The sequence below is a fragment of the Myodes glareolus genome, chromosome 12 (genome assembly GCF_982192425.1).
Source record: "Myodes glareolus chromosome 12, mMyoGla1.1, whole genome shotgun sequence".
Classification (NCBI taxonomy): Eukaryota; Metazoa; Chordata; class Mammalia; order Rodentia; family Cricetidae; genus Myodes; species Myodes glareolus.
The window spans coordinates 41,776,787-41,790,510 of record NC_142037.1 but is presented as its reverse complement, the minus strand read 5'-3'; the positions used below and the strand labels follow the sequence as shown (position 1 = coordinate 41,790,510).

Below are 13,724 nucleotides of genomic sequence, written 5' to 3'. Positions count from 1 at the left end.
TGACAGAGATTCCAGTATGGACCAGGAAACTGCAGATAGAAACGGCGAAAAGCCGCTACACGACAGCCCGAGCTGACAGGATCGCACACTGGCCCTGCCAGATGATGGTGATGACGTCAACAACAGAACTGGAGGCCAAGGCTGGCAGGAACGCAGGAAGAGATGGTGAGGGCTCCCGCAAGTCTTCTGCCTTCTCCCCATTTGGACTGGTGAACATAAGGGCTATAAGAAATAAACCTGGGCCAATCGCCATGCTCACCGGATGCCCGCCTGACTCATCTGTTGACTCTTGTCCCTTTCTTTCTTAGTCCTCACCCCTCCCTCCAAGTATGTATAGACAAATCAGGCTGGACACTGAGAAAATGGCCACCTTACAAGATGGTGGTAGACTATGCTATAGAGCCAAAGTCAAGAATGGGTACTTCCCTACACGAATCGAGACTTGGGTCCACCATAAAGCAAGCAGGACACGAATATTCATGTAGGTTTTACTCTTATCTGCCTCAAACCGGGAACAACCAAGATGCCATCCAATCCACAAACAAACCATGGTATGATAGAAAGGAAATATCTGCCACAAAAAGCAGTCAGCAGCCTTACTGTCATAAAACCAGCCAGTCTGCCCCCCCCCCCCACACACACACTCAAGCCAGACAAAACTAGAGACTAGAGACAGTAAGGTGATCAGTGGGAGCCAGGGTCACAGCGGGGTGACTGAGAAGACATGCATTTTCAACTTTATCACACAACTAATTTGTGCATCACACAGTCTGTGTACAGAACTGCTTCACCAAGTGTAACGAATGTGCCACCCCAGTCATGACAGTAACAGGGCCACAGCAGAGAAGGGCTTAGGAGCTACTCTGAGATGAGGCAGACTTCCAGTAACAGCCAAGGGCTAGCTAGACATCACCTTTTCCCGAGTGAAGATTTGAGAAGGGCAGGAGATTAAAAACTGGTGGATGGCTGGCAGCAGGAAACCACCACGTTGAGCAAAACCCTTACAGATGCAGAGAGAACAGAGAAAACCATGGAGTGAGCTCTGAGGTACACGCGGGACTGGGTGGGATAGCAAGGATAACCAGAAAGACACTAGGACGAGTTGGGGAGAAAATGCAGTCACAGAAGCCAAGAACGTGCACCTCGGAAAGTAGACGAGGTCACTGAGCACAGGGCTGTGCTAGTACAAGGTCAGACACAGAGCAGAGGCAGGCCGTTTTCTCCTACGTTTGTGTGGGGTGGGCTGGGGGCCACAGGACCTTGATGACTTTAACACCAGAGGTCACAGCGGTGCAGGAAGCTACAGCCAGGGTGGAACACACTGAAGAGGAAACAATCCGAAAAACTGTGGTAACACAAACAGATCATTCTGGGCATCCAAAGAGCAAAGGGCAGAGACTGGAGACGTCGGTGGAGAGGGAAAGGTCGCGTCGGTTTCTTTTCTTTAGATGGCGCACGGCTTTCTGCTTCAAGTCCACTATAAGGCGAGCTGCTTTGTACCACCCTGTGGTCCCAATCACAGACGGAACCAGCCAACCAGACTCAACAATTCACGTGAGACGTTCTCTCCGAGGGGCACTTGTCAGAGTTATTAGCACCTTGCGGTTTCCATTCATTTCCTAACTCTCTCAGGCTAAATACGCCTGCCTTATTAAAACGTGGTGTATGAAGGCATATCAAAGACACTTATGGTGGGGCTGGAGAGATGGTGTGGAGGCAAAGAGTACAGACCGCTCTTGCGGGGCAGAACGCAGCACCCACAACGGATGGTTGGTACTGTCTGTAACTCCAGCTCCATGACCCCTTCTGGCCTCCATGAGGTGCTTCACTCATGTGTATGCGTGCATGCATGCACACGCACACACAAACGCGCGCACACACACACACACAAAGGGGCAGAGAAAGGGAGAGAGTTAAAAAATAAAAATACATAGTTTTTAAAAAGATACTCATAGCAAGTATCTATCAGAGTGGGCAATCTGATAACAGAAGAAAGATTCAAGAGTCAGAGCTGAACTGCAGAGAACAGGATTGGAGCTCTGGAGAGAGGAGGAGGGGGAAGAAGGCAGCTCGGCCCCTCTTGTGCTCGTGGAGAGGCGCATGGGATAGAGGGAGGATGCTCAGGAAAGGGTAAATAAATCCAGGTGACAGTGGTGATCTGCCAAGGTAGAGCAGCTCTCCTACACGCTGGGACCCAAATACAGTCAAGGCAAGCTCAACCAGGGTTCTGACTCTGGGTTTCCAGCTCAACCAAGGCAAACAGGCAAATGCAGAAGCGGCAACCGCTGCAGAGGCCAGGGCACGACTGAGTAGCTAGTGGGGACTAGGAGAGAAAAAAAACTGGGTTTTTTTTCCCTGGTGGGGGAACTCACACCTACACAATCATTAATGGCAGAAACATGTCCAGGTTCTGGAGGTAAAGGACATACAAAATACATGCTTCTGGAGAAGGGAAAACCACCACAGCTAAGTTCCCAGAATAGCCTCCCCACTCAGTGAAGATTCCCTGTGGCAAGGACAGGGGACAGGATATGTCCAGAGGGCAGCCAGCACGAGCTCAGCCCACGCAGTGTAGCTCAATTCTAACACAAACTCACTGACGTATGCTCCCATGGTTCTGTGGCAGGTATTTCTCCAGGGGCCATGTGAGCAGGGTGACTGCTGTGAAGTATTTTTTAAGAGGCTGAGAAGAAAGTAAAAACCCATGATTCTGTGTCCAGCCAAACTGCCCTTGCAAAGTGAAACAACACTTTGGTAGACAAGAAGAGACGGAGAAATGGCCACAAAAAGACGAGCCTGGGAATGTGAACAGTCCCTGTAAAAGGCAAGTGACAAACATCTCCACAAAGAAGAGAGCTTAGAGACAGTGAGAAACTATAAGTTACTTCTACAGCTCTCAAATGGTCCAAGTCTTTGTGAAATGGTGACCGCACCACTATGGAAAAGTGAACAAAAGATGGCGTGCCGTCCACCATAAGGCAGTTGCAGGGCTCAGGATGTGAAGAGTCAGTTACCTGAAGGTGGATTTGCCATCCATGGATACTGTAAATTCAAGGACTAAAACATGAAAGGATTAGGCTAGGAGAAAAGATACGTAGAATTTCATAAAACATTTGATTACTACAAAAGAAGGGGGTGGCAGAGTAATGTTGAAAGAACAAAAAAAAATAAATAAAAAGTTATTTCAGCCATCATTGCAAGTGCTGTGTAAGTAAGCCCCTCAAGGACAAATGCTTTCAGGAAAACAAGTACAAAGATCCAAGTATGTGCGACCTACAAGGCATTTTAAATTCAAAAGCACGTACAGACTAGGAACTGTGCAGTAAGAGGGAGGCATGTAGTGTATACTTGTAGTGCCAGCGATCCTGAGTTCAAGGCTAGCCTGGGACTACAGAGTGAGATCCTACACAGAAGGCAGGGGGAAGGGAGGGTGGGGCTGGAGAGACAGGGTAAAAGGCCCCTCTGAGTGAGCTGGATGCAGCGTTCTGCATCTGTACTCCCAGCATTCCCATGGTGGGGCGGCAGGTAGAGACAGAATTGCCCAGTTCAAGAGCAGTTCAACAGAAGTAACGGGGGAGCTGATGCCCAAACACCTCCTCTGACTTCCAAACATGTCCCATGATGTGTGCCTACACGCAGAAACACACGTCACAACACGCAGCAATAATTTTCTTTTTAAAGTAGAGAAAAGGTAATATGATACCATGCTCACACTAATCAAAAGAAAGCTGGGGACATAGCTCAGTTGGTGGAATGCTTGCTGATCACACATGAAGCCCCGAGTTTGTGCCCCAACTCCACATAGACCAAGTATGGTGGCACAAGATCAAGGTCATCAATGACTACACATTGAACTTGAGGCCAACCATCCTAAACTTGAGGCCAACCATCCTAATACAAAAGAAACTTTAAGGGTTAGGGAGCTGCCTCAGTGGTTAAAAACTCACTGCTCTTCCAGAAAAGCCTAGTTTGGCTCCTAGCACCCAAGTCAGGTGACTTAAAACTGCCTCAAGATCCAGCTACTGGGCACCCAAAGCCCTCCATAGGCACCTGCCTCCACAGGCCAAAACCACACACAGAATCTCACAGGCACATAATTAAAAAGAAAAAAATCTTTAAAAAGAAAATCTGGGAATGTGGAAGTAGCTATATTCACTTCAAAGTGGGTTTGAGAACAGAAAAGCGTCAGGATACAGATAAGAATCATTGATTAAAAAGGTCGCGGTCTAAGATGCCAGCATCTGTAGTATATATGTGCCTGACTAAAAACATGAGAGTACATGAGGGAGAGCTGATAGAAATATTAGAAAAAAATAAAAAGCAAATCCTCTATTACCATGAAAGACTTACATGAGTAAGTCACTAGTAGACCTATCAGACTAAGGACACAACCTAACAGCATCATCGATCGGCAGGACAGAAAGACAGCTACAGGCTACTCCACCCAGAATAAGAACTGATGTTCCTCTGTAGCATGGTATTCGCCCAGCCCATAGACACATTCTGAGCAGTAAAACATGCAACAAATGCAAAAAAAAAATCAAGTTTTCAGATGATGAAATTAAGCTAAAGCTCAGTAACACTTACCAATAACTTCCGGTCAGTTCAAATCCTTGGCAACTCAATATGAATTTAAAGGTCAAAGAAGTAGTCTCAAGAAAAACCTGTGTTTCAAACTAGGGGCTGGCAGGATGTCTCGGCATGTCAAGACTCTGACTGGTCTGAGGTGGACCCAGAAAACCAACCCCACAAAGCTGTTCTCTGAACACACATCAACATAAACAAACAAAACTTCTTAAAAATATTTCAAACTGGGCTGAAAAGATGGCTCAGATATTAAGAGCATCAAGTTCAATTCCCAGCAACCCCATGGTGGTTCATACCATCAATATTGAGATCTGGTGCCCTCTTATGGCGTGCAGGTGTACATGCAGGCAGAACACTGTATACATAATAAAGAAATCTTTTTTAAAAAATTGTCAACCAATTCATCAAGACCTGGGGATCAGTGCAACAAAAATAATACCCGCGGAAATTTATAGTGCTGAACGCTCATGTGAAAAAAAGTCTCAATAATCTAAACTTCCATCTTAGAAAAACTAGATACAGAAAAGTAAGGCTAAAGCAAAAGGCAGGTAAAGTTTTTTGACCAGAAGTCCAACAACCCAAAACCAAGAAAATCACAAAACCCAAGTCTAATTCTTAGATCAATGTACTGACCACTGTTCATAGTAACCAACAAGAGACGACAAAACACACTAACAATACACCTGAGACCGCATGATCCCAGACACAAAACGGACAAGGAGCATTGGCAAGCTAGTCCTTTGGCAACTTAGATGAAATAGCTCAAATGACATAACGTACTAACACATAGGGGAAATGTTTCTAACTGCATAGACCTGTATCTACCAAAGAAACGAAGATGGTAATTAGTAACTTTCCCAAACAGAAACAAGCACTAGATACTGAAGACTGTATCTCAACCAAATATTTAAGGAAAAATATTCTCTACCAACTGTTTATTTGGCTCGTGGACAAGTGCAGTGTGACCACGTGTATTCACGCAGTCTCTTCAGAGAGATGAAACAGGTAAAAACTGCCAAGCATGACACTAGTATCTAAAACACAGATAACACAAGAAACGGAAATTACCAAGAATGAGGCAAAAATCCCTGACAAATGAAATCTGACAACACACAAAGGGAACTATAATCCATGACAAATGAGATTTACTGGCATCTGATGTACGCAAGGCTGGCTCAACTCAGACACCAATGAAGAGAATTAATGGGAAAAACAAACAGCAAAAAAATCAGTCTGTTCATTATTTCAAAGATGTGTTTTTTAAGGTTTTTTAGTCTGTGTCTGTGTGTTATGTGTAGCAAGTATATGGGTGCCTCGGAGACCATAAGAAGGCATTTGATCCCCTAGAGCTGAAGTTAAAGACAGTTTTAAGCCACCAAATATGGGTGCTGGGACCCAAACTTGGTTCCTCTGGAGGAGTAGCAAGCGCGCTAAACCACTGAGTCATCTCTCCAACCCCTTAACAAATGCTTCTTATGCATTTGTCAAGATTCAACATCAGCTCAGGATTAAAAGCACTAGTGAAACTGGAATGAGGAGGAAGCCAATCACTGAGAGTGCCTACAAAGCCCTGCGGCTAACCTCACTCTGCCTTCCCTAACACTGAGATAAGACAAGGACGTCTCTCCCACACATCCAGATCAGATGGGTAAGTCTTAACTAGGGCAATAGGTAAAGGAAAAGAAAGGTAGATTCAAGAGGAACAAATCCCAATTGTCTTTGTCCCCAGATACCACTCCACGTGTTGAAAGTCCCTGAGAATAAGGGGGGAGGGGGCTCAACTCTGCAAGTTTCTGTAGCAAGACTTCAGAACAAGAGGCTAATAGATGACAAGACAGCGCTTCAAGCAATGAGTCACTGATTTTTTTTTTAAAGAAATTGCTTCACTGTTAAATTAAAACAGAGTAAAAATGGGTGGTACACATCTGTCAAGGACCTCATGAGACTACAGCAGAAGGCTGAGTTTGAGGCTAGTCTGGGCTATTAACAAGATCTTGTCTCATTTTTCTAATATGTGAATTGAATCTTATAAAATGCTATTTCATATAAGACCTATTTGGGCAAAGATTAAAAGTGTCAATGAAAAATGAAAACGGAGAGAAGTCCCATCTTCATGGATGGGAGACTGAAGCTGTTCAGGATGTGAGCTCATCCCAAATTGACATTAGATCCAACACAGCCAATCAAATTCTTCAGGTTACTTTGTGGGTGGAAACTAAGAGATCTGAAAGATCTCTTATGAGGCCTGGCCTGGAAAAGCAAAAAATGGAAAATAGCTCAATGCTGCAGATACGCGAACCCTGGCACTACCATGGCTCCAAACCTTCCCTAAAGCGTCAGTATTGAGAGGAAGATGGTAGCAAAGCACCAGGTCAAAGCAGCATGCCAAGAGAAGGAACAGGAACAGCAACAAGGGCAACTCACTCTGGGGAGATACCCAAGGGGAAAAAAATCTACGTGAACAGATTTGCAATGACGTTTTACAAACACTACCAAATCATGACTCATTGAAGGGAAAGTGTCAGGATGGACTGTCCTTAAAATAAATAAAAAGAAAATGCCCCTTTGAAAAGAACATCATCAAATAGACGGAAGCCACAGAATAGGGGGTAAATTTTGCCAAACATACATCTGAAGAAGGACTGGTATGCAAAACACACCAGACACTTGTCAAAATCAATTAGCTGACTTTCAAGCAGGCAAAAGCCATCGGATACCTAAGACCAAAGAAGCTAACAGAGATGAAAAGGACCTTATGGAATATTTCTAGAGAACTATGAACTGAAACAGTGAGATACTACCACACCTGTTAGAACAGCCAGAACCAGACACCACCTAGGTGGGGCTGGACGACTCACTCAGTCATGGCTGGTGGTAATGACTCAGTCACTTAGTCATTTCTAAAATACAAACTACCAGTATAGACAAAATCCTTCCTGGGTTGGGGGCTAGCCCAGTCAGTTAAGCGCCTGCCTTCAGAACAGTCTGGCAGTTTGTATAGGATGAAGCTGAGCAAGGCTTACCATATGACCCAGTCACAGCATGGGCAGGAGAGCCCAGGAGACTCCTAAGGCAGTGAAGTTCTTCTGATGCTGTCAGTCCATCTGTGACAGTGTGCAATAGGCCAAGGGCAGCAGGGGCAGTAATGTAGACTGTTAACAAGGTGCCCAAGTTGATTCACCAGTTTCAAGTGTGCCACATTGATATAAGATGGGAAGGGCAGTAGAGAGGAGACGGCCACTTCACTGTCTGGTATATTTTCCTACAATTCCAAAATAGCTCTGGAAAGTCTAAGTGCACACTAAGTAAATCGATCCTTTTTAGACCTGATACTACAATTCTAAATGAAAACTGTCCTGAAAATCGGCCTTTTGGGGGCAAAAATTTTTGGTAAACAAAGACATTAGAATTCTTTAGATTAACAGATTGCGTTCAAATGCCATCTCCTTTGCCCACTGACAGTATGTTCTTGGGCAGGTTTTGCAACCTTGGAGTTGCTTGGCATATAAAATGACAATACTAATTCTCACATATTAGCCGAACTGTTGGCTAAGCATAGGTGAAGGACCCCAAAAGGGTGTCTCCTGTACCTAAACAGTATTCTTGTTTTCTCCAAAATTCTATCTCCATTAAAGTAGGATACAGGCCTCCTCTGTACCCATGGCCCCAAGGCTTCAGAATGAAAACATTAGTGTCTCACTTACACGTGCAGCCTTGTTCTGTTGTTACTCCTAAGTATCAATGAGGTTTAACACTGACAGTGTATCACCTAATCTAGAGGCAATCTCTAACACATGGGAAGATGTGGGTGGATACACACACAGTCGTCATTTTATAAAAGGCACTTGAGCATCTGTGGATCTGGGCACCCACCAGTACTCCTGAGACCAGTAAGTGCCGCATGTCTTCCTGGAGGTCACTTTTGTATTCTGGTGAGAAACTATTCTAACTGGCAACTACAAATACTGCTAGGCTCCAAGGATGTTGCCCAGTTCAGTATGCAGCACAGGACCGCATTTGCATTAGGGCTCAGGTTTCCACGTCTACTTCTTCACCGTCTTCGGTGCTTTGGTACACTTCCCAAACTGTCCCAAGGAAGCACTGCTTCTCACTAAACACAAGCTTATCTTCTTCTCAATGCCAGGGATGTAACCACAGTTTGGCTCCAAAAGGCCTGATTACCCTTTAAGCCTGCAAGGACACCCTGAAAGGTAACATTTTATATTATATAGGTCATTTAATACATAATTCAGTTATTTATGTCAGAACTAAGCAAGCAAACCAAAAAGACCTTAAATAGAGATTATACTTTGTAATCTGATTTTCCAAGGTCTTAGCTGTCACCTTAACTTTCTTCTTTTAATAAATTATGCACCTTGTACAGTCTCTGACTGCTGACCTGATTTTTACAAACAGAATAATTTCTTTGTGCATCACTTATAAACATTATCTGCTTAGGAAAATCTTAGCTAATAAAATTAAGTGTCAGGGCAAAGTAATAGGAGGAGCCTGTGGACAAGCAAGGTCAGGTTTTAAAAGTCGGACACATCTATGCTGTGCTGGGCTGATCACTGAGAAACAATGAGGAAAAATCCATGTTCAGAGCTGTACTTAAGACTCTCAAACATGCTTCGTGAGTGGAAAGGGGGCTCAGCGCCGACAGGAGACTGCCATGTACGAAAGGGACCACACCTGTTTTGTCATCCAGAAGCAGGACAAGTAAGACCTGGTAACATGACACCTATGTCCCAGCTGTAGCTGAGTCTTCCACACATTTATTATTTATCAATGGTGTGGAATTAGAAATGCTATATATACTGTTTCTTTGTATCAATCAAGAAGCATGTAAAGAGGGGATAAACTGGTCAATTTGAAGGTCAAGTTTAAAAAGTACACAGGAGCAAATTCTGGGTCAAGTTTTTTCCAAAACTATTCTAAACTCAGAACCATGAAATGGTGACTGATTTTATCAGCAACTATTCTGTTTTACATTAAAGTAGAAACAAAATATCAACAAGCTAGAATTCCTAAGAAAACTCAAATGCCATGTAGGATCATGTTGTTTTCTATAGTACCTCACTGGAGATCTTAAGAAAAATTCTAACCTCTTTTCCCATCTCATCCATAGTTGAGAATTAATTTCTCTCAGATATACTAAGTACTGTACTAACATTCAAAGTTTTGAACCTATTTAGCTGTCCTTAAAGAATGTAACAGTGTCACTTTCTTCTTTCAGTTATTTATATACCAGATATTATTTCTTAATCTTGGAAATAAAGGATTCCCAAGTTACTTTAAGTGAATACTTGCAAAACCCCTTAATTTATCAACCAAAATAAAGACTTAGTATTTTTCTGAATCCTAAGTGTGAAGAAAGAGAAGCAGGAAGATACAGGCAGACTGAAGCCAGGCGATAACGGAGGAACACTGACACTCCGGGCCAGGTGCAGTACCTTCACAGGATGCAGAAAATCAAAGGCCAGCAACAGTGACACACACCTGTAATATCCTCAGGAGGTTGAGGACCGCCTGTGTCACACAGGAAGACTGTGTTTCAGATAAAACATTAAATATGGATCATAAACACTAGCAGAGAAAAGGCAGAAGCTGCCTTGGCACCTTATGAGATTAGAGGTTATGTGTGTATAAAAGAGGACACAATGTCTACGATATAGTTCTCAATAAACCCCACACATGTAAAAGCAAATTTGTGGCTTGTCTATTTCTGTGCTCTGGGAAAGTTTCTGGGAAAATTGCTTTCCTACCTCTTTACCTGTCTGCAGAGCAGCCAAGCTGGCAGGCCTGTGTCACCTGTGGCCACTGCACTGGCCGCATTCTGAAGGGTCCTCTATCTGTGCCGTGCCTTACCTCTTGTGCTGAGAATCCCTTTCATCAGAATGTCTGAAAACTCCAGTGCACATTTCAAACTTCTGTAGAATTTTCACTCATAGGAATCTAATTTGCCTTAGGTGTATACATTAGTGGAAAACCTCCAGGGGCACCTGTGTGACCACCTTGAAACAGGAATTTTTCACATTTAGAACCCAATTAATATGAAATCTTCTTCACAGGTAACAAAAACAACTGAATGAAAAAAGACCTTGCTTGGGGCATTCGAGCACCTGCACTGCTCAACAGAGCAGAGGAAAATGAGATGTGCGCACATCTGCAGTAAGTTCAAAGGTCAGTACTTTCCAGTCACTGGCTTGTGACTTTTCATAGGAAAGCAGCTCTCCAAAGACCCACCCCCTTTCAATTAAAAAAAAAAAAAAGCCCAACCTTTATTTCATCAGACAAAAAGGAAAAAAAAACACAACAACATGTTTGCACCATGGCTAAGCTCATCAGTGGTGGTGAAGCCATAGCCCGTGCCTGAATTCTGGAGATAACGGTGAACATTCCCGCTGTGCAATGTTGTATTTGAAGGAAGAGCTCATGGAAAAGGAGCACGTAAAGCTCTTGTTTCACCAATGTTTTCGCAATGGTTTTAAAATTTCCAATGTATACAGAAAAGATTGTGTAGAGAAAACACAGCCTTCCGCTGATCGGGGCTGTGAACCTTACAACAATATTAATCCCAGCATTAAGAACTTCGCACTTTAGTACAAACTTCGACTCATTTTTTCCAAACTTACCAGGTGAACAAAACCAAAAAATCTTGGCTTCATTTCCCCTGCCCCAAAGTAGAAGCTATTCCACATTAAAGTATCCATTTATAGCACTCGTTTTGCTCAGAGTATCGTTTCCTTGAGAGGCCCAATTGAAGTCCCTGGCTGTCAAGTCTCGAGCTTTATTTCTTAGGTGACTCCATCTTACGTGATTTAAAGTGCTGGAGTCCGTGCTCCGAACTTTACTTCAAATCCAAAAGGCAACCTCGTTCTAACAGACTGCACAAGGGGTGACTGCTCTGGCTGCCAGCGTCAGGTGAGCAAACGTATCTAGTTATGAAGACAAGAATCATCCACGCTGTCTAGATAAGGTTAAAAGCAACAGACTGTGAAGTCAGGAGCTGGTATTTGTTCAAGCCAACAGGAAACAGAAAACCTTTCCTGGGAATGACTCATGACTTGGGTAGTTCTCCGATCGGCTTTCATTTTCAAATGGTTTCTGCTCTGAGCGGACTATTTATGACTATTCATGTATGTTTTTTTTTAAGGGGTTATATTTTGATCAATTTAATCTCAGAAATTTGACTAAATTACTCCTGTTATTTACCATACTGACTCTAGAATTTTAACAATTAGAGGAATTTTTTATCAAAAAAAATTAGACAGAAGACAATATAAACCAGAAATACTTAGCAAAAGACACATTAAATTACACTTAAAAATATGGTTGCAATTTTCACTTTCTATTCCTGAAACAAAAATCAGTCATTTATCAGTAAGTGCATTTTTCCATGGAGAAAATATTTATTAGTTTTCAAATGATCACATAATACAAATATTACACAATTAATCATTCTAGAAAAAAATAACTTATATTAATATTCATAAAATAAACACGGAAATGATATAGGGTTGCATATTGTAACACGAAATTGTTCTTTAAAATCTGAAAGGAAAATGCATCAAAATTAAAAGTTCCAACAAATCAGTACACAGTAACATACAAAAAGTTTCACTTTGCAATAGCTTGCCGTGCATGAGGTAATGGAACCGCACTGACATCTCTTTTGCATACTTTAAGAACAGAGAGAACTTAACTCAAGCTTGAGATCCCAGGCTTAAACCACTTTCTGTCTTCAGTGCTGAGACAAAAGGCTAATGACCTCAGGCCATAAAATTGTTTCTACAGTGGTTTAAAGAATGCAACTAAATTTCTAGGCAAATGTCACTTTTAGTTCCCTGAGTTCTTACTAAAATGTCAGGTTTTTGTTTATATGTACTTATAAAGTATCTTATTAAGTTAGGAATACAAAACTGTAATCATTCAAGGGAATTCAGAGCTCTGCGGGGAAAATTTTCTGTTCAAAATTATCTTTAACATTTACTTTTAAGGACTATACTTTTGAAAAATGATTTATAATTTCTAAGAAAAAATTGTTCTTATAGCCGAAAGACTAAAAACAGATTATATTTTTAGCGAATGTAGCTATTACACTTTGAGAGCCTAACATCTCAGTTGTTTTTATATTAACTCTACAATTTCTTTTCTTAAAGCTTATTCCAAATTAAAAGGAACTGGCAGCATCAGGAGACTGTTAAGAGTTTTCCTTAATAGCTCTGACTGGTTTCTAGAGTTACTAGATAACCAAAGAAACCAGCATTTTGATAGCTCCTGTCAACTGGAGATCTCATTCACACCTGCAGGCTTCTGCAGAACTCTGTGGATTAGCTGTGTCCCACACCACTGCTCTGCACCATCCGTGTGTAGTGTGCGTCAGTGCGGAGGACAGACCTAACAGGCATTTACTACTGAGGAACACAGACAGGATTCCACTGGTCTGAGACAGCTCTAGACTCTGTTAATCTGACAGATTACAGTAAGGTAAGGCTCAGGACCAGCAAGAGATGAGCTAAGAGTACATCTTAACATTAACAGACTCTTGAAGAGTTGGGTTCACCTTTATTTGCTAGTCCCCTTTAGCAATGGGTAACAAAGAGGAGGAGGTGGAGAGGGCCTATCACACTTTTTGTATTTTTTCTGCTACTTTTTAAAGTGGGGGGTTGCCTACTTGATTAAAACGGTTTTCAGTCCCATAAATCTTTGAAGTGAAACAAATACAGAGAGCTGCTCTAAAAGACAAGACTCTCAAGCTTCCTCTATTTCAGTCTTTAGAATAAGAAATATTTTTATGGCCATATAAAACTCTAATATGAAAGATTACTTCGCTTTGAGCCTTTCCATTTTCAGACCAAAAATAAACCAGAGTGAATCTTAAGAAGTTTGTAAGCAACAAGATCAGGTGCTGGCTCATCCTTGTGTCTTCTAGACATATTGCATGGGTCCATTCACCACTGCCTTCCAAACTGCAGGTCCTGGCATGTGTGACACATATCATCCATGTGGGCTCTGCTAGAAGAACTCCTTTTGCTGAAGAGGTATGATGTTTTACCAGTTGAAAGAAATCTGGGCAATTAGAGAACAAATAAACCGGTCTCCCATTATCAAGATACCTGGAGTCACAGAAGGAA

General features: G+C 42.4%; 1 protein-coding gene across 4 annotated transcripts in view; it reads right to left on the bottom strand.

The window, feature by feature from the left end:
• Nucleotides 1-13,724, bottom strand: part of Tsc22d1 (TSC22 domain family member 1) — a 100,873-nt gene that overhangs the window by 62,139 nt on the left and 25,010 nt on the right. Inside the window, exon 4 of one of the 4 annotated variants that reach the window (XR_007229495.3) lies at nucleotides 12,010-13,706. The exons of 2 other annotated variants lie outside the window; for them this stretch is intronic. The gene's annotated coding sequence lies outside the window, so the exon portion shown is untranslated. Of the gene's footprint in view, nucleotides 1-12,009; nucleotides 13,707-13,724 lie in introns of those variants that run through there. One more of the 4 variants, XR_015739483.1, reaches the window with a different exon arrangement.